The 16,791-nt window shown below is 40.6% G+C and overlaps 1 protein-coding gene across 1 annotated transcript in view; it reads left to right on the forward strand.

The window, feature by feature from the left end:
- Positions 1–15,410: 15,410 nt before the first annotated feature.
- Positions 15,411–16,791, forward strand: part of LOC113583835 — a 28,025-nt gene continuing 26,644 nt past the window's right edge. The window contains exon 1 of the mRNA XM_027020411.2: positions 15,411–15,457. The gene's annotated coding sequence lies outside the window, so the exon portion shown is untranslated. The remainder of the gene's footprint in view (positions 15,458–16,791) is intronic.

Raw genomic sequence — 16,791 nt, forward strand, 5'->3', positions numbered from 1 at the left:
TGAAACAATGAAATAGCGAAACAAACAAACAATGAACAGCCACGATCAAGGCACACAACCGGGTTTAAATACATGAACTAGAAACAAGGGACAGGTTACGCAATCAATGTGAGGACAAAACAAAACTATGGAATGGAACAAAACACAAGACATGGAAAACAGAACATGGAAGGGACTGATCGTGACAGTACCCCCCCCCCCCCCCCCCCCCAAAGTGCGCAACAACAGCGCGAGCAAAACAAGAAACACCAAAAACAAAACAGGACTAGGATGAGACACCAACAGGAACAGAACGGGCAAAACGCAGAGCAGGACACAGGACCCAGACGAGACACAGGAGCAGACAGGCCAGAAACAAGGACAGGGACAGGCCTGGCACGAGGCACGGAGACAGGCCTGGCACGAGGCAGGGAGACAGGCCTGGCACGAGGCACGGGGACTTGTGAAGTGGTTTCTCCCACTCCAGGAACAGGAACTGGTGGGTCCAGGGGCGTGGCTGCGACGATCAGCGGTGGCCGGTCTGGGGGGTCCAGAGGCGAGGCTGCGGGAACAGACCTGGTAACAGGTCAGATGGCATCAACTAGGCCGGGTACAGGGACGGAACTGGCAGTATCCACTATGCCGGGAACAGGAACAGGCAGGATGAGGACGGGCGGTGTCTCTCACGCCGGGAACAGGACCAGGGTCAGGACGGGCAGCGTCTCCCACGCCGGGAACAGGACCAGGACGGGCGGCGTCTCTGACGCTGGGAACAGGATCAGGATGGACGGCATCTCTCACGCCAGGAACAAGACCATACTGGGTGGCTTGCGGGATAGCCACAGACACTGGTGGGGTGACCCTGGAGTAACACACAGACACAGAACCCTCTCGGTGGCTCCCAGAGCGCACACGGGTTATGGGGAGCTCACATTTGCGCTTGAGCACCAACCGAGTGCCTAGAAATGGTTTATCTGCACATTCACTCCACCTACTCACGTCTTGCACTGCAGGCTGCTCCCCCTGCAGCGTTGGTCAAGACGGGTAGACTCTTGGCGCTTACCTGGGATCTCGTCGTCATCAAAATAAATGTGATCCTGCTTTTTCCGGGGACGACGAGATGCCCGTGTACCCGCAGCGGCAGGGGATTTGCTGTCTCTGGTTTGGTGGCGCTGAGACGTAATGAACTGGGACTGTGTAGAAACAGCCGGAGTGTCATCCCAGCAAAACCACCTCCCAAAGTCTCGCTCTCTCACTGTGTGCTTGTTGGGCTGTTCATTCTGTAATGTTGAGCAGTAAGGAGCTGCTGTGTGAAGTGTTGTAAAAGCACAATATAAATACATTTTGATAGCTAGATAGCTTGATTGATAATTTATTAACTACAAAAGCAAGATATGTGTAGTGAAGAGAAAGGGAAGTGGTTTATGGAGGGGAGACTGTGTATGTGCATGTCAGATGGTTGATAAGTAGAGGTGGTTGGGAGCAGTTGTATGTTAACCAACTGATTTCATTGATCATGAGCACTGCACAAGAACAGAAGAGGCACAGAGAGTGTTAAATCATAAGATTAGAGAAGACATGAACACTCTCTATTTCTCTTCTGTCCTCATGGACTGTCCATGTCTAAAGTACATGATCATCTTCATACTAGACCAACAAGTGATTTTGTTTTAACAAGAAGAACTTGATTCTTAAACACCCTCTCTGGGTCTATTAGGAACAATAAACTTTAGAACACTGCACTAGCTGGTTCATTTATATTAGTGTTCACTGAGTAATGATGGTATTAGTGTTAGATATTGAAATGTCATGAGATGTGAGTCAGTTTGAAATGGCTGTTATTGTGTCAGTGAGACACTGGCAGACAGGTGTGTAATGGATACATGCATGGGTAAACTATAAGATTTTCATCAGCACAGTCATGACTTGATTTACAGCATTTAGCTGACAATTTTATCCAAACTTGAGCAGTTGAGGGTTAAGGGCCTTGCTCGGGGGCCCAACAGTGGCAGCCTGGTAGTGTTGGGGCTTGAACCAGCAACCTTCCAGTTACAAATCAAGTACCGCTGCCACTGACCTCTTTAGAAAGGTAATAAAAACTGTAATATTTTTCAGATGTACTTTTGACATACAAAAATGCATGTTAACCATAAACAGTAGCGAGTGAGTGTGTTGTAGTTCCTCTGATCCAGAGTGTGTAATTGTGCTGTATCACATCCTCCCTCTGACCACAACACCCCATTTAACTTTCCTCAGTGACAGTCTACGGCACAAGTATGAAATACAGAAAATCCAACTCACCTCAACTGAGGGCTAGAGGGGAAGACTACAGAAATATTAATCAACAATATAAATTAGATATAGCACTAGTATTTCCCAAGAAGGTCCAGTATATGGTAATCACATGTATATAGTAAACAAGGGTGCAGATCTCATTTATGCAGTACTGCTATAGTGTGAATAAACAGAATACATAGCAGCAGTGTTTGTAAGGTGATGCAATGACAGTAGATGTAGAACTGCACACCAGACTGTATAGTGGCCAAGTGACAGGTGTTATAGTGAGAATTGACTAAAGGCTGTTTAGTATCCTAATGTCCTGCAGCTAGTGTCTCCTGACATCCGCTAATAAGCTTCTGTCTCCACGTGGGATATAGTATGCTTGGGGGTGCAGGAACAGAACTCTTCATGGAAGAGCAACAGCCAATCAGAATGGGTTTAACAGAGATACTTCCTGTCTCATTTGTACAGTATGGTTTTATTCTATTCCTAAACATGTTTCATGGTATATGATAACACCTTCATTTTGTTATCAATGTCAGCTAAATGTCTTGTTAGTAATCCTATTCAAATACAAGTAATGTAATTTTCTTTAGACCACAAACTAACTCAAACACTGCCCGAGTGTAGGCCCGGTAATGGAGTCAGTGTGGTACACTAGTGATGTCATCGTCCAGCTTTGTTTGTGGTGTTTATAGATCTAAACACCTGTGTGGAATCAAAGACACTAATGTGAACTGTTAGTGATCTAAACTGAATCATTTATGATGTGATAATGGCAGGTTCCATCCTATCACAGTGATCAGCTGGGAAAGTGATTGTTGAGTCTCTCACCGGTCTGTACATCATTACATACCAGAGGACTGAACTGGATACCAGCAGGTGGAAATGTAGTGCTGAGAACAGAGTGCTGAAATTAACACTGCAAATTCTCCATTCTACTTTATTTAAATAAACAGATTCGTGCATATATACATATAGTACTGTAGCTATAATGTACATTCTACAATTACAAGGTCAGTGCTATAGGACTGTCTCATTTGTAACCATGCCTATGTTGTTTGTAGACAGCTGCACATGATTTACTGTTGTATTGTCTGTATGGGATCCCCGCTATGGAATTGTGCCTTTTTTTCGGTCTTTGTTATGTGTCACGTAATGTCATGTCTCTAGTCACGCACACATTCGCCCTGCATGTTATATGTGAGTGCCGTTATGTTTACGTTATGTTTATGTGAGTGCCGTTATGTTATGTTTGTGTTGTTAATAAACATCTGTCCAGGCTGAGAGAGTCTCTGCGTCCTGCTCCTTACCCTGAGGCACTCAGGCCATTACAGTTATAGTCCATCTACTAATGAAAATACTTCTTCCACAGTGAGGAAAACTCTTGGAAGAAAGAAAAACATTTATTCTTGCAGTGTTTAAGAGTTTACCTAACTAGCTTGTACAGCTCTGCAGCTGATCTCAGATCAATCTGTGTTTCTGAGTCAGTTCCTCTACAGCTGAAGGAAGTTCCATATGTCATTCTAACACTGTGTGAATTGAGTGTTGTAACTCTGCTGACAGTAGTAAGTACCTACATCTTCAGCCTGGACTCTAGTGATGTTACCTCTGTGTGTGTCTGTCTTCCCTGTGTCCTTTGTTCTGATCCGTACTGGGTTTTTTGGCGAGCTGGAGGACCATATAAAAGGAAGAGTCTGGAAAGAAGAGATTGTTATTGATAGTACTTGTGTCTGCTTTTTGAGATTTCATTGCTGGGATTTGTGTGTATGACTTCACATATAGTTTGACTTCGACATATAGTTTGATTTCTCCCTTGGTTTAGATGCTAGTTGTTATATACCTCTTGTATATATTGTTCTGTATACAGTAGTTACACACTGGTGGTAGGGAGTGCCTGCCATTTATTTTGGGTGTGAGTTTGTCTCTGTTTATTCCAGTATAGTCATTTAGTTTGGGTGTGGGTTTGTCTCTGTTTATTCCAGTATAGTCATTTTGTTCGGGTGTGGGTTTGTCTCTGCTTATACCAATAAAGTCATTTACTTTGGGTGTGGGTTTGTCTCTGGTTATTCCAGTGTAGTCAGTGTAGTCATTCTATGTTTCTTTTTGTTAGCTTAGTCGTTATCTTTTTGTTTCTAGTGTGGTTTTATTTGTTGTGTTGGCCTAGGCCACTCCTGAAGCTATTGCACCAGTTCCTTGTGTATTTCTGTACCTGAACACCAAAAGGCCTGAGTCCGAGCATTGCACTTTAGGCAGGAGGAGTCTGAATGTGCCCAGCCCAATCCTGCGTGTGTCCACCAGCTCCGAGCTGCTCAGCACCTCCCCATCACAGGCCACACAGTACAGCTCTTGCTGAGTGCCTGGGGCGTCAGCAGGACTGAAGAGCCACATCACCTCCAGGCCCAGAGAGAGCAGACCTCCAGGAGCCACTGAACAGGTCAGGTTCAAACTGCCCTCCATGCTGAGGGTCACATTCTTCTGCCCAGTAACTGTCAGAAACTGGGCTGAAGTAGAGAAGACAGGCCATTAGACAAAACCAAAGTAAAGAACCACATGAATGAGAACTAAACCCTGAGCTCCTATTAGAGCGATATCTCAGAAAGCCCTGGACTATGGTCTTAACTTCCACCTAAGCTGAGCAGAAGTCATTAACTTACCTAAGAGAGCACAGTATGGAGAGCATCTACACAGGGGTGATTTAATAAAATACCATGAAAAGGGTACAGTACAATATAGAGTTCCAGCACACCTAGCGGTCACTGTTCTTGGTGCTTCATCATTACAGACAGGATTTAAAGAGAACTCATTTCCTGCTCTCTTTAGCATATTGATAATTTTCTCTTCTCATAAGCATTCTTTCAGCAAGTTATTCTTCCAAATTGTCACTGTCATTGTCACGGGTGGCCCCTCCTAGCATCTGTCTCCATGGATTCTCTTTCTCATGTCATTGTTTCATCTCAGTTCCTTTTCCGGTCCATGTTTTGGTTTTCACTGTCTCATTTAAATCACCTGTTTCTTGTTAGTTCTCATTTCTACTTGTGTATATATACAACCTGTGTTTGTACTTGGGTGTACGTATATACACCCTGTGTTTGTTCAGTCTTGTTGCTGGTCATTATTAATCAATACCTCTGTGTTCACTTTTTTAACTGTTGTCTAGTCTCTGTTCACACTGCCTATATGAGGCCAAGATGTCAGGGAACGCTCGCCTCCCCCGAGTCACGTACAGCGGGAGGGCTGTGTTTGTAACCACACCTGTACACACCTGCACCTGGTTCGTCTCAATGTTTATAAACCCGTGGCAAAGAGTGCAAGGTGTTGGTTATTGTCGACGTAACGTGTGGATATAACATAGACAATGTTCATTGTATTAGTGTTCACCATGCGTGTTTAATGTTAATCGTTTCTTGTTTGTATCAATCGTGACTGATTCTTGTGAGTGCCGTTAGTGTTTCATGTTAAATGTGAATAAATGTTCGTCCCAGTCGGTGGAGTCTGTGTGTCCTGCTCCTCGACCTGCGGCACTCGGGCCACCACAAGTTACAGAATAATCAACCGCTACAGGACGCACTTTCCTTCGGCGAAAAATTGACTTCCTAGCGGGAGGTGCGTAGACACCACCCCCCCACCGCTGCCTGGATCCCAGGATATTGGGGAGAGGACCGTGACCGTTGTCCGCGTCTTCTCCGGAGGCGGAGGGGAACACCCCCAGGAATTTCTGGGGGCGGAGGCTGTTGGGCCCGGGCCGAGGAATACCGAGGGGCACCACAATGACCAGAAAGAGAGCGGTCGGGTGTAGCCAGCGGGATCTCCTAAGTCCCTTCCCCTCAGCGGACTCGCCAGCGAAACTGGAAGGGTCTGCCCAAAGCCTCGGAGGCAAACCGCCTCTGGGACGCTCTTAGAGCGAGAAAATGCTGTTAAGAGAAACTTCCGAATTAGAGTAAATATTTGATAATGTAATTAAATAAAAGTGTAAAAAAATGCTATTAGAGAAATAAAACAAAACTGGCTCAGTTTTTTTTATTATTTACTTATTTCGTGTTTATTCTTACTGCAAGCGTTCCCGATTCCTACACAAAGGTCCTCTTACCCTGATACGGACAGAGGACAAACTGTCCTACAGTAACCTGCAGAATACCTCATACTGAAGGTACGGAGAGTTAGAACGGCACAACAAATACCGCCCTCTGCTGGTCAATGAAGGAACTATTCACACACGCTTGACTTTAAATGAAACAAATATGACGTCTGCTGAAATGAAGATAGTAACAGACAGGGGACTTTGGCCCCCATCAAAAGACATCACATTGGGCCTCACCACCATCAGCACAATCCTACCACCTCCAACCTCCTTAGTACTCACTATTGCACTACTCACTATTCCACTACTAAACTATTACACTACTGCACTACTCCATCATTTTTATGGCCCCTGTCAGTCAAGGGCCCCCAGAATCATCTTTACACTTAGTCTGTCTTTGATCATATTTCAGGGTGTCTCCCTCCCTGTGTGTGAGAGATCTTTTAGTTATCTTCCCCTCTTCCCATCAGTCTGGGGTCTTTTCTATTACTGATTAACAAGGAAATATTATCTATTCTGCTGAATAAACAGTGTGTTGTTTGGTTTGGAAAATGGTAGGTCATGTTTTTATTCTGTGCTGATACTAGAATATTCATGCTTATTTAAATTAGCAAAATGTATTAAAGCAAATGAAATGTAATTTGACATGACTATATTTCTTAGTTCTTTGCATAAGAACTAAATAAGATTTTTGCCTGCTGTCTGCTTTGTGTCCCAATATTCCCACAGACATGAACAGGATTAGAACTGCAGACAGTAGCAGAGGCAGGACATCCCCAACACAACCATGAATCCAGGAAGTGCTCATGCAGTATGCAGCATGCAGTGCTGAGGACTCACTGCTGAGGACATGTCCTTAACAAGGACAATAATTCTGTCTGGTTTGTAAAAGAGTCCTTTTTACCAGGTCTACAGAGAAAACTGAACTGTAATAAAGGGGTTCTATATTGATCAGAGTGTCTAATAAACTGTATCAATGTGATCATCTTTATTCACATGACAATGCAAAGTGGTCTCAATGTTACAGACTGTAATTACAGTCTGTGACAATAAGGAACCCCTTTATTACAGTTCACTTTGCATTGTCAGCACCTGCTTCAGTGCTCTGGGAGTGTTTATAGTTCTGTGAGTTTAACACTTCATGACTGAGAGCTGCCTGCCCCAGCAACTTCACCCACAGCAACCATGATTTTGATCCCCATCTTCATCTGCACACTGCTCCTCTGGACTCAAGGTAACTCACTGCTTGTCATGAATGTCCACCCTCCTGGCATCCCTGTTTCCGTAGTTTCCTCATCGTATCTGTTTTCCTTTACTTCTTTGTTCCATTCCTTGGTTTCGTTTTCTCCACCCCTCGTCTGTTCATTCCAGTCCTTGTTTTGGTTCGCCCGGTCCCTATGTTCACCTGAGTCTGTTTAGTACCTAATTGTCCTGGTTATTTAAGCCCTGTGTTAAGTTTCTCCTGTTGTTGGTCAAGTTTGTCCATTTTGTCTCGTTTATGCCTGCTATACTGTCATGACCATTGCCTTTTCATTTGCTTAGTATGTGTTATTTTGCCCTCCATGTTTTATTACCTTTGCTAAATAAACCAGCTCCTGCATTTGCGTTCTGCCTCTCGCCTGTTCCTACTGAACCGTAACACTGCTTTACCTCTGGGCTGATGTATCCATGTGAAATGAATCCACTGTTTCAGAACCCAGCCTTTTAATAAAGTATCACATACTCAATGCTGAAGAATAAATAAATTTGAAATTAATAATTTTTTCTCCACCCAGGTTCCACAGGTCAGGTGAGTGTGACTCAGACTAGTGCAGTGAAATCTGCTGTTCAAGGAGACACAGTCACCATCAGCTGTAGAACCAACCCTGCAGTGTATGGTAACTGTAGTCCAGCAGGTGTGTCATATGACTGTCTAGCCTGGTACCTGCAGAAACCTGGAGAAGCTCCTAAACTCCTGATGTACTGGACTAACAGCGGACAGTCAGGTATTCCAGCTCGTTTCAGTGGCAGTGGATCTGGATCTTAACTTTTTATGTTATCATGACATCCTACAAATTTTATACATGTTTAAAAAAATAAATCCTCTAGAAAAGTTATCAGTATTAACATGGAAATTCCTTACAGTTCAACTACACTCACTCACAACTGTTTATGGTTAACATGCACTTTTTCATGTCAAATTATATCTGAAAAATATGATAGTTTTATCTTTTTGAAAAAGTCATAATTCTGCTGATGAAAAACCCTTATAGTTTACCCCTGCCTGTCCCCAGTTTACCCCTGCCTGTCCCTAGTTTAACCTGCCTGTACCCAGTACATATCTGTCTGCCAGGGTTTCACTGACACAGTAACAGCCATTTCACATGGACACATCTCATGACATTTCCTTCAATATCTAACACTAATACCATTATAATTACTCAGTGAACACTAATATAACACACCAACCAGCTTAAATCTAATGTTCCTAGCACACCCAGAGATGGCACTGTTGTCTCACCCTCTACCTCAATTGTCATAGATCAATGGCCATACCCCTCAGCATTAGCTGCTAATCAATAGTAGCTGTAGTTCACAATAACTCACCTTTTCCTCCTTATTTGTTTTACTGCGGATTTAACAACTTACCTCTATTACAGTTTTTCCCCATTTTATGCACAAAAATAATGGAAGTATGCTCACAGTCCTGAAAGCTTGATGCTCATGTACCAACAACATGTCTCCAAACTCTAAGAAGAAGTCCATTTGTTCTCATTAAATAACATTCTATATCAGAGTTTTGCAAATCTCTAGGCACCGGCTTTCAATGTGCAACACCCTGATTATCCATCTCTCATTCAGTTATAAGAACACCTCAATCACTTTTCAGAGTATAAAGAGGCCTCAGGTGACATATGCATGTGTTAGACAAGAAGCTGGAGCAGCAAGTATACACAGGAAGGGGAAGAGGAGGAGGAAGAGGAGGAGGAAGAGGAGGCCTAGCAGGTTTCAGAGGTCATCAAGAACGAGGAGGAAGAGGAGGAGCAAGGCAAGGGCAAAGGCAAGCCAATATTTCCAATGAAATCCATGCAACTTTGGTGGACTATGTAATCAATAATGACTGAACCTCCTCCACAATCCCCCGAAGTGCATTACATATGTTGTTACAGAGGAGAATAAAGATGCTCCTTCAATGCACTCACATCTCCTTCAATGTACTCGCGTCTCACTCCCTCCCTGCTGCCGTCAGTAGTGTAGGGTGGAGAAGAGAGAACATGGTTTTGAGTGTTGTGTTTCATTCTGCAAGTGGTTAGTGGAGTTTTGACAAAGTAGTTAACTCTTTTCAGATTATGTTTAGAGAAATTGGAACATTGTTTCTGGAAATGTGTTAAAACATGGAAAAACAGTAATGTTTGATGGAGAGCATTGATAAGTTTGACATTGATGGTTTATTGTTTTGGCCTATAATACATGCAAGAAGTACATCAAGAGACAGATGGGGCATTATTATGAAAATCTGCATGGTTCCCTGCTGTAGTCAGGTGGTCTTATGACATGTCTTCATTCTATTTTTTACATTTAGCTGATGTTTTTATGCAAAGAAACTTACAATTATGACTGAGTATAACAAACAATTTAGGGTTAAGAGGCCCAACAGTGGCAACTTGGAGGTGGTGGGGCATGAACCAGCAACCTTCTGATTACAAATCATGTACTTTAACCACTGAGACACCACTGCCCATCAGGTTACCAACCAATCAGTTAGATTAATAAATGCTTCATAAAGGAATACTGAGATAAATGTAGTGCTCCCTAGCCTCCGTAGCTATGTTTTGAAAGCGCTCCCTGAATTCTTTCCCTTAAATTAGTTTAAGGATCGATGCAGGTAACTGTTTATCCCCAATCAAGGTTCTACTTACCTGCAAATACTTACCATACGTAATACCATAAAATGGGCAATACCACCAAAACATAAATTTAAGCACAATAACGATTGACTTATTTACCCTTTCAGTTTCACATCATAGGTTAAAGTAGGAAATCAAAGTAGGAAAACATACACATCTTTTAGCTCAGTTCATTTAATAGTTTCCATTTTTCTAAGGATGGCAATTCTTATAATAAAATAACCAAAAGAAAGAAACAAAAAAGGCTACCCAAAAATTATGGTTGCAACCTTAAACAAAATTGCTGCTTCTCCTCTCAGGGTAAAACCAAGTCACGTGAACAAAGGTCAGTCCTCACAGCTCACGCGTGGGTCTGCACAGTAGTCGGAGCAGACGAAGTCCTCTGCATTGTCCACAGTGGCTTCAGACGAATAGAGTGTATCTGGCCTTATCAATACATTAGTCCACTGGAACTGGCACAGCTGGCTGTAGAAGCTGACTGTTTTCTGAGTCTGTGGCCATTCACAATGGTAGTAGCTAGCCTGCTAATCCCCTCAGCGTAAAAACCCCAATTCAGGGTTCTCGAAGATATTCGCACAAAACACCTCTAGTCCGCTGCATAAGGTTACTCTAAGACTCACTGTCCATTTATCTCTAACCATTTGCAAGGGTAAGGTATAAATATTTGATTTACCCACTCAGTTTCAACTAACTGTTGTCAAGTTTGTTTCTTTCATTTTAACATGGGGGATGAATGCAAGGGTCACGTGGACCAAACAATGAAAGTGCCTGTGCTCCATAATCCAACAACCAAGGATGAGCCAGTGGATCTCTCTACTGTGATAGAGAGCAACCAAGTGCTGAGTGGGTCTAGAAACTGAACAAAGGCATGTATGCTGTTGCTGGGATTGATCTATGCTCTCAGCCTTGAATACCCATGGAAGCTCCAGTTCATCATTGAATTGTTCCAGACACTGAATGGAGCTTGACACAATCTGAAAACTAAATGTGAAAAAGTAAAAGTGAAAGTAAGTTGATGGAATGAACTATTTACACCCAAGTTCAAGCATAGACTGACTGTTCACACATTCCATGAGACCTTTTGTTCCAAATAAGTTCAGGAAATTACAGTCTCTGATGCAGCTAACTGAAATGTGAATATTCACTGAAATGTGATCAGCCAAATCCTTCTACTAGGCTCAATAAAAGAACTACAGTGATATTTGCAGAGTGGATATTTGAACCATAGAGCAGCATCTCATTGACACTGATCTACATTCAAACAGTACAATACTACTCTTGGATTGGCATGTCTGAGCATGGTGTGAACCATTTTTGACTAGTTTAGCACTTTTGGCTTGAGTTTTAGTTTTAGCAATATTGGACGTTTGCCTTACACACCACTGTGTTTAATGTCTGAGGACACCCCCATCTCCTCCTTATCAATTCCACCACTGATCGTGAAAAACTGTAGCCATCAGAAGTTTTTTTAGTTAAGTAGTTAGCTTGCTGCTGAGTAACATGATGTTAGCCTACTAACTTCCTACTAGCTAACTGAAAGAAAAAAGTAAACTGTAAAGAAGTGACAGTCAGTAGGTGATCTGTTGTGTGACGTAAAATACAAGAAGAATTCTTTTCAAGTAAATAAATATTTTCTATGCAGCTGTACAGGCAGCTGTTTTACTGTGTATCCTATCATGTCTGAACATTTTGCACCTGCTATATCATTTACATATTTTCACTTAGTCGTTTGTTTTGATATCTATATATACTCATGTAACTCTGAATAAACCATGTGTGCTTCTCAGCATCTCTGACTCTGTCACTCATTCTGAGAAACATGCCCCAGGGCTTTGAGGAAGGACAACTAGACCAGGAATGGCAGACGGTGGGACCAGAGGGTTCAGGTTAACAGCTTTCCACGGAGCTCATCCTTCCAGGTCCACACCTCACTACTGAATCAGCCTCACACCGTCTTTGGTGAGCCCTTTGGGGGAGTGGGGGCACTAAGTCAGCACCCATCTTGGAACACAGACACACCAAACGCACACATGCACACACACACACACCATTGAGCTTCCACAACCACTCTTCCAATTGATCCACTTATTGATAGTCATGGTCACATGTTTCTAATCGCCCCTCTCCCTATTTAAACCCCACAGTGTGAATCTCTGCGCATTACATTACTGTTGACTAAAGCTGAGCCCTTATTGCTGCTAAGCCTAGCACATTTTTATGGGATTTTGAGGACGTGCTGTATTTCTAAGCATTGCACCCACCGTCTGCCTCGCCTGGGTCTGGTTGATCTTCCTCAGGGCCCTGGGACACATTTCTCAGAATGAGTGACACAGAGAGTCAGAGACCCTGAGAAGGACACACACTTTATTCAGAGATACATGAGAATATATAGATGATTTATTCAGAGTTACATGAGTATACATAGAAGGTTTATTCAGAGTTACTGCCATGATTAGTCCCTCCCATCTTCCATGTTCCATGTTTTCCCTGTCTTGTGTAGTTTAGTTCTATGCTGTAATTTCGTTTTCTCTGCCCCTCGTTTTATTTTCCACACCTGTGCTTCGTTTCTAGTTTTGTTAAGTTCATGTATTTAAACCCTGTCTTGAGCCCTGTGTGTTGGCTGTTCATTGTTTACTTCATTGCGTTTATGTGTTTATTTGAATGTGTGTTAGGTCCATTGTGCTTGGTTGTAGTGAATGTTGGTTTGTACTCTGTGTATCTTAGCTCTGAGTTTTTCTAGCATCTTTTGTTATAGCCTGATTCCCCTGTTTGCCTTTGTGTGTTTGTTTTCTCATGTATTTTCATGATCTATGTGTTGACTCTATGACCCTGGACTACTACAACGACTCTGATTTTGTATTTGCCCTTAATAAATCTCGCTCTTCTCCGCATTTGTGTACGCCTCCTTAATGCTCACCGTTACAGTTACATGAGTATATACAGATGGTTTATTCAGAGTTGCATCAGTATATACAGATGCTTTATTCAGAGTTACATGAGTATATATAGATGGTTTATTCCGAGATATGTGAGTGTATATAGATGGTTTATTCAGAGTTACATGAGTATATATAGATGGTTTATTCAGAGATATGTGAGTGTATATAGATGGTTTATTCAGAGTTACATGAGTATATATAGATGGTTTATTCAGAGATATGTGAGTGTATATAGATGGTTTATTCAGAGTTACATGAGTATATATAGATGGTTTATTCAGAGATATGTGAGTGTATATAGATGGTTTATTCAGAGTTACATGAGTATATATAGATGGTTTATTCCGAGATATGTGAATGTATATAGATGGTTTATTCAGAGTTACATGAGTATATATAGATGGTTTATTCAGAGATATGTGAGTGTATATAGATGGTTTATTCAGAGATATGTGAGTGTATATAGATGGTTTATTCAGAGTTACATGAGTATATATAGATGGTTTATTCAGAGATATGTGAGTGTATATAGATGGTTTATTCAGAGTTACATGAGTATATATAGATGGTTTATTCAGAGTTACATGAGTATATATAGATGGTTTATTCCGAGATATGTGAATGTATATAGATGGTTTATTCAGAGTTACATGAGTATATATAGATGGTTTATTCAGAGATATGTGAGTGTATATAGATGGTTTATTCAGAGATATGTGAGTGTATATAGATGGTTTATTCAGAGTTACATGAGTATATATAGATGGTTTATTCCGAGATATGTGAATGTATATAGATGGTTTATTCAGAGTTACATGAGTATATATAGATGGTTTATTCAGAGATATGTGAGTGTATATAGATGGTTTATTCAGAGATATGTGAGTGTATATAGATGGTTTATTCAGAGTTACATGAGTATATATAGATGGTTTATTCAGAGATATGTGAGTGTATATAGATGGTTTATTCAGAGTTACATGAGTATATATAGATGGTTTATTCAGAGTTACATGAGTATATATAGATGGTTTATTCCGAGATATGTGAATGTATATAGATGGTTTATTCAGAGTTACATGAGTATATATAGATGGTTTATTCAGAGATATGTGAGTGTATATAGATGGTTTATTCAGAGATATGTGAGTGTATATAGATGGTTTATTCAGAGTTACATGAGTATATATAGATGGTTTATTCCGAGATATGTGAGTGTATATAGATGGTTTATTCAGAGTTACATGAGTATATATAGATGGTTTATTCAGAGTTACATGAGTATATATAGATGGTTTATTCAGAGATATGTGAGTGTATATAGATGGTTTATTCAGAGTTACATGAGTATATATAGATGGTTTATTCCGAGATATGTGAGTGTATATAGATGGTTTATTCAGAGTTACATGAGTATATATAGATGCTTTATTCAGAGATATGTGAGTGTATATAGATGGTTTATTCAGAGTTACATGAGTATATATAGATGCTTTATTCAGAGATATGTGAGTGTATATAGATGGTTTATTCAGAGTTACATGAGTATATATAGATGGTTTATTCAGAGTTACATGAGTATATATAGATGGTTTATTCAGAGATATGTGAGTGTATATAGATGGTTTATTCAGAGATATGTGAGTGTATATAGATGGTTTATTCAGAGTTACATGAGTATATATAGATGGTTTATTCAGAGATATGTGAGTGTATATAGATGCCAAAGTATATGAGTAAGAGGAAATAAATGGCATAGCAAGCGCAACATGTTCAGACATGACATAATATGCAGTATCAAAAATTAGACTGTTTGTCACTAGCTCAGACCATATTTGACACATGCCTTTCACCGATCTAGGAATAGACATGATAACATGACAGATTGATCTTTAATACACAGCTTAAAGGAAAAGACTGTACTGTACAGAAAAGTGAGTCACATTGTAGGAAATCCTAACACTTACCCAAATAAAAAGTAAGTGACATACACCAACATATTCAAAGAAAAAGAATTTTGCAAATCATCACAAGGCACACGGCCTAATGAACGCCATGGAAGTCCACACTGCCACATCATGCCTACTAGGACCGTTTATAGAGCTCTAGGGCACCCGTCAGCTGACCTGACATCTGATACTCAGATACTGCCCTCTGTGTTGTAATCTCTTAATATTATTGGCTAATTGTCTTGCTTCCGCCTTTCATAGAAAAAAAAACCAATACTTTCAAAATTCAAGTAGATCAGCGCAGTTAATACCATTCTGTCAAGGTGAAGTTTCTGGACAAAAGTAAGTAAAAAAAAAAAAAGCTATTTATTCAATTTGTTTTATTCATGAATACAGAATCTACTCAACCGTAGCAATACAGTTTGTAAAATAGTGATATTAATTCTACGGGTTAATATATAGACAAATGTATGAGTCGCCTGTTTCTAAATAATTTACTATATGTAAAGGAAAATTAAAGTAGACTTTTAAGGTTCAGATTCTGTGCCAAATTTGAAAGCAAGCGTGACAGTGGAAAAACGTAGAATACACATTATTTTTCATTAATATTTTTCAAACGTGCCACCCGGAAAAGCAAACGTTCGTCACATTTCTCTGTCATGTTTTGAATGCAATCGCGAATTGAGAAGAAATCTGCGTCGTACCGCAATAAAGTTGGACCTGCGGTATGTTACACTGCATTTCAATGCCTCAGAACTAAACGCTAATCACTTAATTGCTTTTCTTCTACGACAACATAGTTTGTATTACATTTCAAACAAGACTTAAATGTAGTCAGAGCCCTATGTCAAACTCGGGGCAATGTTCCATTTTGTACTGTAGCTACGCCTTTTCAGAGAAACAGAAACTTAGCAGTGCAATGAAAGGAAACTAAATTTTCTGTTGCAACTAGATCATTTACTGAGGCAATGTTATTTTAACGTATGACATGCTATTTATTATTTATTTGTTTGCTGCAGCCGAATCGCTGGCTTTTAAAAAAGTATTTAAATTGAAACAGAAAGGGTGTTGACAATATCTGATAAGTACCCAAAATATGTACATCCTTATTCGTTTTACATGGGGAGGTAATGTAATAATTGTGACGGCAGCGCAATTCAGGAGAGTCTTTTTTTCTCCGTATTACAAAGCACAGCTGTTAGCGAGCTCAAACATCCACACTGACTCTTTGTTGGCTCATCACACTTGGTAAAAACACTCAACACCAGACGCACCAAGCTGTATTTCATACTGATTGCACTCATTTGGTCTGTCTACTAGCAGCTATTGATTTTAGATCTCCCTTAATTTTTAAGCGATAGCCATGTTATCATGCCAAAACTTACAGGGTATGTAAACCTTTGATCAGGGTCATTTGGGTGGTTTCTGTTGTCATTATGATTTTAAAAAGGGCAAAAACAATTGTTTGATAATAAATGGCTTGACTCAACCACTAAACATGAATAAAAGAAAAGTTGTTGTATTATCATTATTATTTTCTGAAAAAAATATTTTAAAATCACAAATTCTGCCAGGGTATGTAAACTTATGAACACAACTGTATAAACAGCAGACACTGAGATAGCAGCCAGTACAACAATGTAAGAAGAATATAATACTATTAAATGGAATGGAAT

The sequence above is a fragment of the Electrophorus electricus genome, chromosome 2 (assembly GCF_013358815.1).
Source record: "Electrophorus electricus isolate fEleEle1 chromosome 2, fEleEle1.pri, whole genome shotgun sequence".
NCBI classification, from domain to species: Eukaryota; Metazoa; Chordata; class Actinopteri; order Gymnotiformes; family Gymnotidae; genus Electrophorus; species Electrophorus electricus.